Source organism: Pristiophorus japonicus, unplaced genomic scaffold (assembly GCF_044704955.1).
Source record: "Pristiophorus japonicus isolate sPriJap1 unplaced genomic scaffold, sPriJap1.hap1 HAP1_SCAFFOLD_170, whole genome shotgun sequence".
Classification (NCBI taxonomy): domain Eukaryota; kingdom Metazoa; phylum Chordata; class Chondrichthyes; family Pristiophoridae; genus Pristiophorus; species Pristiophorus japonicus.
In genome coordinates, this window is record NW_027251383.1 from 925623 (window position 1) to 934251 (window position 8629).

Sequence of the window (8629 nt, forward strand, 5' to 3'; positions counted from 1 at the left end):
CAGACAAGGCACTGGAAGGCTGGAAGGTTGATCACACCGGTTGTGGGAGAGCTGGTTGGTGGTGACATGGAAGTGTCTGCAGTGTGCGGGCCCAGACTGCTTCCACACATCCACAATGAATGTCCCAACCTTTACTTGGGAAAAGTACAACTGAGAGTGGACAATTTCCATCCCGGTCAGAGCAATCTGAAGCTTTAACTGACTGACACCCTGGTTTGGGATGTCTTGAAGTGTGTAATTGTGTCAGTCTCTGTGGCGCAATGGGTTAGCGTGTTCGGCTGTTAATCGAAAAGTTGGTGGTTCGAGACCACCCAGGGACAAAGCATTTTAACTGGATTCGATGCTGCACGATTCCAGGTTGTCATTGTGCGTTTTGGCTGCGCGAATATATTCCACAAACATTTCCAGCTGTGCTGTTATCCAGTGAGTTCCCACTCCAATATTTTTATGAGCATTCAGTTTGAGTGTATACAGAACTGAACAGAGATATCAGAAAATTTAACAAGGTTGTGGGACATTGTTTTTTGTTAATATTGAACCACTAATATGAATAAATCCATTTCTGCAAATATTTAATTGAACATGTTTTCAAAATGTTTCCCAACAGTTTTGAACCAGGGACATTTCGCGTGTGAGGTGAATCTAATAACCACTACATTACGGAAACACTACAGCAATGTTCGGAATATAACCAGAGCTTTAACCTACACAGCTGGCCTATACTTCAGGACCTGGTTTTATGAGAATAGAAAGACGGTGCTATATTTAGGAAGTCTGTGAGTGTGGCAGGAATTGATCGAGTGTTTCCCAGACTTTACACATAGGAACTGGAGGTGGCCATTTAGCAGCGAGTGGTTAGGATCTGGAATGTACTGCTTGAACGGGTGGTGGAGGCAGACTCAATCTTGTCTTTCAAACGGGAGCTGGATCAGTGTCTGAAGGAAAAACAATTGCAGGGCTACAGGGAAAGGGCGGGGGAGTGGGACTCGCTGAGAGTCGGCACGGGCTCGACGGGCCGAATGGCCTTCCGTGCTGTAACCATTCTATGATTCTATAAGTTAGTGGCACATTTCATAGTGTGGGTGGAAGCAGAACATTGCAAATGGACATGGATTGAGTCGGCAAAACTGGAGGCATCTGATTCAGGAGATTCGGGGGGCGCGGAAATTCGGGAGTTTAATGACTTTGAAAGGAACATTTTTGTTTTGTGCAGTTACGGTCAGATAAATGTTTGTGAAAGGAATTTTTTGAACAGAGGAATGCAGCATTTAATCTTCTGCCTTAACACTTCTTCCTGGGTGTCGGGGTCACATTTTTTTTGAGATTATTCTTCTCAAAAAGGAGTTAGATGTAGTCCTTCAGACTAGGGGGATCAAGGGCTATGGCGAGAAAGCAGGAATGGGGTATTGAAGTTGCATGTTCAGCCATGAACTCATTGAATGGCGGTGCAGGCTCAAAGGGCCGAATGGCCGAACCGTGCACCTATTTTCTATGTTTTATATGTTTCTTGAATTTATATTTCCTTTGTTGTTTCACAATAACCAGACCTTTGCTCTAAAGTCTTTCTCACTATTTCCCCAGTCTCCTGTTGATGTTACCAGCAATGAACATTTTGAACCAGACACCGAAAACACACTGTGCAAAATGGGACATGCTTTAACAGTTAACGTGGGGCTCGAACCCCCAAATTCGAGATTAAGATTCTCATGCTCGACCGATTGATCTCGTGGGGCTTCTACCAAATAGACGTTTTTGTCGTTGATTGCAGCCAGGCGCCTGTTGGCTCCGCCCCAGATGTTTAAACTTGCTGTCAAGGAACTGCCAGGATCTTCTTGAATGGTGGACCAGGTTCGAGGGGCCGAATGGCCTAATCCGGCCCCTAATCCTTACATGTTTATTACCTTATGACCTTTCACAGGAGAACAAACTCGCCCCTGAGCATACATGAGGAGATATCTCCAGAAAATATTCCCACCCGGTGAGCTTTTGCGTGTGAGGCGAACGTGTTAACCGTTACACTGCGGAAACATCTCCACTTTCAGCACTTGGTCAGACGGAAATGTTAAGCGACCAGGTGAACTGCTGAATCCCACTTTGAAGGAGTTGATCGTGGTGTCAAACAATGAGTTTCACTTAATGATTAAAAATAAGAAATGTCAGATTTAAACACAGACCTCGAGAGAAGACTGCAACCTGAACACAGCACCTGAGACCGCTCGGCCATCCTGATTATTTAATGCTGTATGTGGCCATCTGCAGGTTGATTTTGAACTTTTGTATCCTGTCACATGAAATAAATGAGGGCAGCAGGCGTATCTCTGCCTGACACCGGGGAAACAGTGAGACAGACCTTGGAGCAAGGGTCTGGTTATTGCCAAACAGCAAAGAATATATTAATTGTGGAAGAACAATATCTAAAAGTACAGTAACCCTGATGTGATTTAAACACGCTACCTTCGGAACTGAAATCAGTCACGCTACCATTGCGCCACGAGGTCTACGTCATAAGACTCAGATGTTCGTCGATATGAAGGTGTCACAATACAAATGAGCTTTAAAATCTCCGCCCATTCCCACCTGGTGTCAGAAGCAGCGCTCACCTCCCAGTCACTGTATGTTTTTTTCTTAAACTTTTGTGTTGCTTTCATGGGAAAGCATCATTAATTAACCCATCACCTTCTTTTGCACAATGAAAGAAATGCTAACTGAGGGACAGTCGATACTTCAATCATTTGTCCTGTGCTTTGGGGAGCGGGCAGGGAAGTGGACCTGAGTCCATGATCGGATCGGCCATGATCGCATTAAATGTCGGAGCAGGCTCGAGAGGCGTATGGCCGACTCCTGCTCCTATTTCTTATGTTCTTATGTTATTCTGCATGTTGACCCATTTTACACACTGTATTCTAGGATCTGGTTCAAAATCTTCATTGCCGATGACATCAGGAATCTGGGGCAACTTTTTTCAAATTTAACAGCACCGGTTATTCCGACCATGCACAGAAAATAAAATCAGTAGTGAAGTGCGCATTTTCATATTCAACGCAGTAGGATTTCAAATAAAGTTTAAGAATTTTCAGTGAAAAGTTTTGGAAGTGTTATTGTATTTGTGTCTTTAATTAAACTTTGTGGCGTCTGACTCCCGTTCGTGCCTCTGCTGAATAAGAAAGGAGGGTTTGACGTTGACCAGACTGCACTGCCCCTGATATTTGTGAGCTCATCCTTTATATTCAGTGGTTTCTCGCCCTTTGATGGGCTGCAGTGTCGCGGATATCACGTTGGCCTCACACGCGAAATGTCCCCGGTGGATCCGTTTTCTCTCACTGAAAGTTATCTATTTATTGAAGTGAAATAAAGAGCACTTAAGGAATAAGGGATCACTTTTGCCAGGAGAATAAATAGCAAATAAAAACAGCAAATGCTGGAAATCTCAGCAGGTCAGGCAGCATTTGCCAGGAGACGAAACTCGCCTCTGATTGTTCCTCGAAACAAGTTTAAACATAATGCTCCTTCCCGGGATCGAACCTCATACCTTTCATGTGTAATGCAAACGTGATAAGCACACGTGATAACCACTACGCTACAGAAACCTCTGGCACCGCTGGCACAACAGAGGGGAGCTGACCAGTGAGCTCCCTCTGTGCTGATCGGGAATGTGTTGGCTCACCTCAAACAACTTCTGTCCCACACTGAAAGTTCTCAATCCTTCTCCTCCACTGCCCTTTACAGAAATGTCACGGATCACCCAGCCACCGTGTTCACTTCCACATCCTCACAGTGGGGCCACAGAGGTTCCTACCGTCTCCCCGCCATCAGCGAACTCGCCCTGTTTACTAAATTAAACCCGGAACACGTGCTCTGCAAAGGGCAGGAGAAGCCAGATAGTCTGTCAGTTCGGTCTATCACAGAAAGTATTGGTATTCATGGTGATGACAGCAATTATTAATCGTCTCACAGACCTCAATTATTTTTATGCGATGAATTTATCGACAATTGAAACCAGGTTAGTGCACCGGATCTTAAACCCTCGACCACCAGGGAACAGTTATGATACAAGTAGATATATTTATATATATTCTTATTTGAACCTGAATATCAATGGCTAGCTACCTAGACCTCATGGTGCAATGGAAGTGCATCTAACTTTGAGTGAGAGAAATTGTTCCACAGTGACATCCATTTCATCTTTTGTTCCCTTTCAAACGCTAGAGACTGAGACAGGGGGAATAAATAGAGAAATAAAAGCACAGGGATATAGACAAGAGGAAGAGAGAAGGGGAAAGATACTGTCCCCACCCAGAACTCATGCAGAAACCCCTCTGCTGCGCTCGGGGCGGCCACCCAAAGCCTGGATGCACTAACGGGAGAACACCAGCGGCAGGTCGGGGCCATAAAAGGAACGGCGAGCGGCCCTGGGAGCAGCTTGGAGGTCCCGGGAGACTAGTCCCGGGAGCAGTGCGAGCTGGTGCAGGAGGGCGGCTGCAGCGAAGAGTGACGTCATCAAGGTTCAGGTCGGTGATTGGAGCGTGGGCAAGTATATCAGGAGCTGCGAGATCGGGGCGAAGGAGCGGCGAGAGACTGTAGAGGGATGTGATCAGGGCCCAGAGGAGGCATGAGTTCGGGGCCAGGAGCCCGGGGTCAGCACGGGCCAGCCCACACTGCGATATATGTGTGTGCACTGGGTCCGTGCAGCAGAACTGGTCTCCAGTCAACCTGCTCAACCCTTGCCACTGGACCAAGTCCTCGCTCTGTCAAGCCCGTTTGATGGCTGGGGTGCAACGGCCATCACAATTTTTAAAAATCCACGCACAGGCATCTTCCACCCTTTGGGATGTAGTTCGGGTCCTTCATTGAAACACCTGTGAACTCATCCTTTTTCGGCGTGGAAGCAAGTCATCCTCGTTTCGAGGGACCGCCTATGATGATGATGATGATGATGGATACATTAACGTCCCAACAGCTCATTGACTGCAGGAGTGGGACTGTGCGGCACTTCAGAAAACACGTCGAAAAGGCAAAGTCACTGATTCCGTCTCATGTGCTCCTCCGAACAAGAATAACAACACACACTAAAAATGCTTCAATAATGGTTACACTTTATCTCCGTGCAGCCTCTACAGTCTAAAGACACCACAACGGTAGTGCGAATACATTCTTCCCATCAAAGTTCTATTTGTGCTACTTTATTGTGGCAACTCTTGATTGCAGTCACCAAGATATCCCTTGAGATATCGGATAAAACTCATGCTTTTCCTTTGGCAATGCTTTTAATAATCTGAGAAGATTTGACTGGAGGTTTATTAACAGATAGCACTTCGTAAGGCCTTTATCTCCATATTTACTAAGCAATTGGCTCGTTGGTCTAGTTGTATGATTCTCACTTTGGGGTTTGCGAGAGATCCCGGGCGAGCCCTTTTTTTGCCGTGAATTTTGAATTTGCATCGAACTTTTGCAAAGAAGGACTTGCATTTCTGCAGCGTCTGTCAGGAGCTCATAACGCCCCAAAGCGCTTTACAGCCGTTGAGTTACCTTTCAAATGTTGTCACGTGAGTAAAAATGTGCCCTAATCACCCCACACGCACCTCAACTCTTTGTGAAGGAGTTCATAGAATCATAGAAGTTTGCAGCACGGAAGGAGGCCAATTCGACCCATCGTGTCCGCATCGGCCAACAAGACGCTCTCCAGCCTAATCCCACTTTCCAGCTCTAGGCCCATAACCCTGCAGGTTACAGCACTTCAGGTCACATCCAAGCACTGTTAAATGTGGTGAGTGTTTCTGCCTCTACCACTCTTTCAGGCAGTGAGTTCCAGACCCCCACAACCCTCTGCGTGCAGAAATAAATAGGTGCAGGCGAAGGCCATTCGGCCCTTCGAGCCGCACCACCACGGAGAATGAAACAGTTAATTCAGAGACCATGGTCCAGAACTTAAAGAAGGGTAACTTTGAAGGTGTGAGGCATGAATTGGCTAGGATAGATTGGCAAATGATACTTAAGGGTTTGACAGTGGATGGGCAATGGCAGACATTTACAGACCGCATGGATGAACTGCAACAATTGTACATCCCTGTCTGGTGTAAAAATAAAAAAGGGAAGGTTGCTCAACCGTGGCTATCAACGGAAATCAGGGATAGTATTAAAGCCAAGGAAGTGGCATACAAATTGGCCAGAAATAGCAGCGAACCCGGGGACTGGGAGACATTTGGAACTTAGCAAAGGAGGACAAAGGGTTTGATTAGGGCAGGGAAAATAGAGTATGAGAGGAAGCTTGCAGGGAACATTAAAATGGACTGCAAAAGCTTCTATAGATATGCAAAGAAAAAAAGGTTAGTAAAGACAAACGTAGGTCCCCTGCAGTCAGAATCAGGGGAAGTCATAACTGGGAACAAAGAAATGGCAGACCAATTGAACAAGTACTTTGGTTCGGTATTCACTAAGGAGGACACAAACAATCTTCCGGATATAAAAGGGGTCAAAGGTTCTAGTAAGAAGGAGGAACTGAGGGAAATCCTTATTAGTCGGGAAATTGTGTTGGGGAAACTGATGGGATTGAAGGCCGATATATCCCCAGGCCTGATGGTCTGCACCCAGAGTACTTAAGGAGGTGGCCTTGGAAATAGTGGATGCATTAACAGTCATTTTCCAACACTCCATAGATTCTGGATCAGTTCCTATGGAGTGGAGGATAGCCAATGTAACCCCACTTTTTAAAAAAGGAGGGAGAGAGAAAGCAGGGAATTATAGACCGGTCAGCCTGACATCAGTAGTGGTGAAATTGATGGAATCAATTATTAATGATGTCATAGTAGCGCATTTGGAAAGAGGTGACATGATAGGTCCAAGTCAGCATGGATTTGTGAAAGGGAAATCATGTTTGACAAATCTTCTGGAATTTGTTGAGGATGTTTCCAGTCGAGTGGACAAGGGAGAACCAGTTGATGTGGTGTATTTGGACTTTCAGAAGGCTTTCGACAAGGTCCCACACAAGAGATTAGTGTGCAAAGTTAATGCACATGGGATTGGGGGTAGTGTGCTGACGTGGATTGAAAATTAGTTGGCAGACAGGGAGCAAAGAGGAGGAGTAAATGGGTACTTTTCAGAATGGCAGGCAGTGACGAGTGGGGTACCGCAAGGGCCCTAGCTGTTTACATTGCACATTAATGATTTGGACAAGGGGACTAAATGTAGTGTCTCCAAATTTGCAGATGACACTAAGTTGGGTGGCAGTGTGAGCTGCGAAGAGGATGCTATGAGGCTGCAGAGTGACTTGGATAGGTTAGGTGAGTGGGCAAATGCATGGCAGATGAAGTATAATGTGGATAAAGGTGAGGTTATCCACTTCGGTTGAAAAACAGAGAGACAGACTATTATCTGAATGGTGACAGATAAGGAAAAGGGGAGGTGCAAAGAGATCTGGGTGTCATGGTACATCAGTCATTGAAGGTTGGCATGCAGGTACAGCAGGCGGTTAAGAAAGCAAATGGCATGTTGTCCATCATAGCGAGGGGATTTGAGTATAGGGGCAGGGAGGTGTTACTACAGTTGTACAGGGCCTTGGTGAGGCCACACCTGGAGTATTGTGTACAGTTTTGGTCTCCTAACTTGAGGAAGGACGTTCTTGCTGTTGAGGGAGTGCAGCGAAGGTTCACCAGACTGATTCCCGGGATGGCAGGACTGACATATCAAGAAAGACTGGATTCACTGGAGTTCAGACAAATGAGAGGGGATCTCATAGAAACGTTTAAAATTCTGGCGGGTTTAGACAGGTTAGATGCAGGAAGAATGTTCCCAATGTTGGGGAAGTCCAGAACCAGGGGTCACAGTCTAAGGATAAGGGGTAAGCCATTTAGGACCGTGATGAGGAGAAACTTCTTCACCCAGAGAGTGGTGAACCTGTGGAATTCTCTACCACAGGAAGTGTTTGAGGCCAATTCACTAAATATATTCAAAAAGGAGTTAGACGTAGCCCTTACTACTCGGGGGATCAAGGGGTATGGCGAGAAAGCAGGAATGGGGTACTGAAGTTGCATGTTCAACCATAAACTCATTGAATGGTGGTGCAGGCTCGAAGGGCCGAATGGCCTACTCCTGCACCTAATTTCTATGTTTCTACATTCCAATAAGATCATGGCTGATCATTCACCTCAGTACCCCTTTCCTACTTTCTCTTCATACCCCTTGAGCCCTTTAGCCATAAAGGCCACAGCTAATTCCCTCTGGAATATATCAAATGAACTGACATCAACAACTCTCTGCGGCAGAGATTTCCACAGGTTAACAACTCTCTGAGTGAAGAAGTTTCTCCTCATCGCGTTCCTAAATGGCTTACCCCTTATCCCTTAGACTCTGACCCCTGGTTCTGGACATCCCCAACATCGGGCACATTCTTCCTGCCTCCAACCTGTCCAGTCCTGTCAGAATTTTATATGTTTCTTTGAGATCCCCTCTTATTCTTCTAAACTCCGGTGAATACAGGCCCAGTCAATCCAGTCTCTCCTCATATGTCAGTCCTGCCATCCAGGGAATCAGTCTAGTAAACCTTCGCTGCACTCTCTCAGTAGCAAGAACATCCTTCCTCAGATTAGGAGACCAAAACTGAACACAATATTCCAGGTGAGGCCTCATCAAGGCC

General features: G+C 46.0%; 1 non-coding gene across 1 annotated transcript; it reads left to right on the forward strand.

Annotated features, from left to right (window-relative positions):
* The first annotated feature begins 246 nt into the window (after positions 1-246).
* Positions 247-320, forward strand: trnan-guu (transfer RNA asparagine (anticodon GUU)). The gene has a single exon. It is a non-coding gene; the product is annotated as a tRNA-Asn (tRNA).
* The last annotated feature ends 8309 nt before the right edge of the window (positions 321-8629 follow it).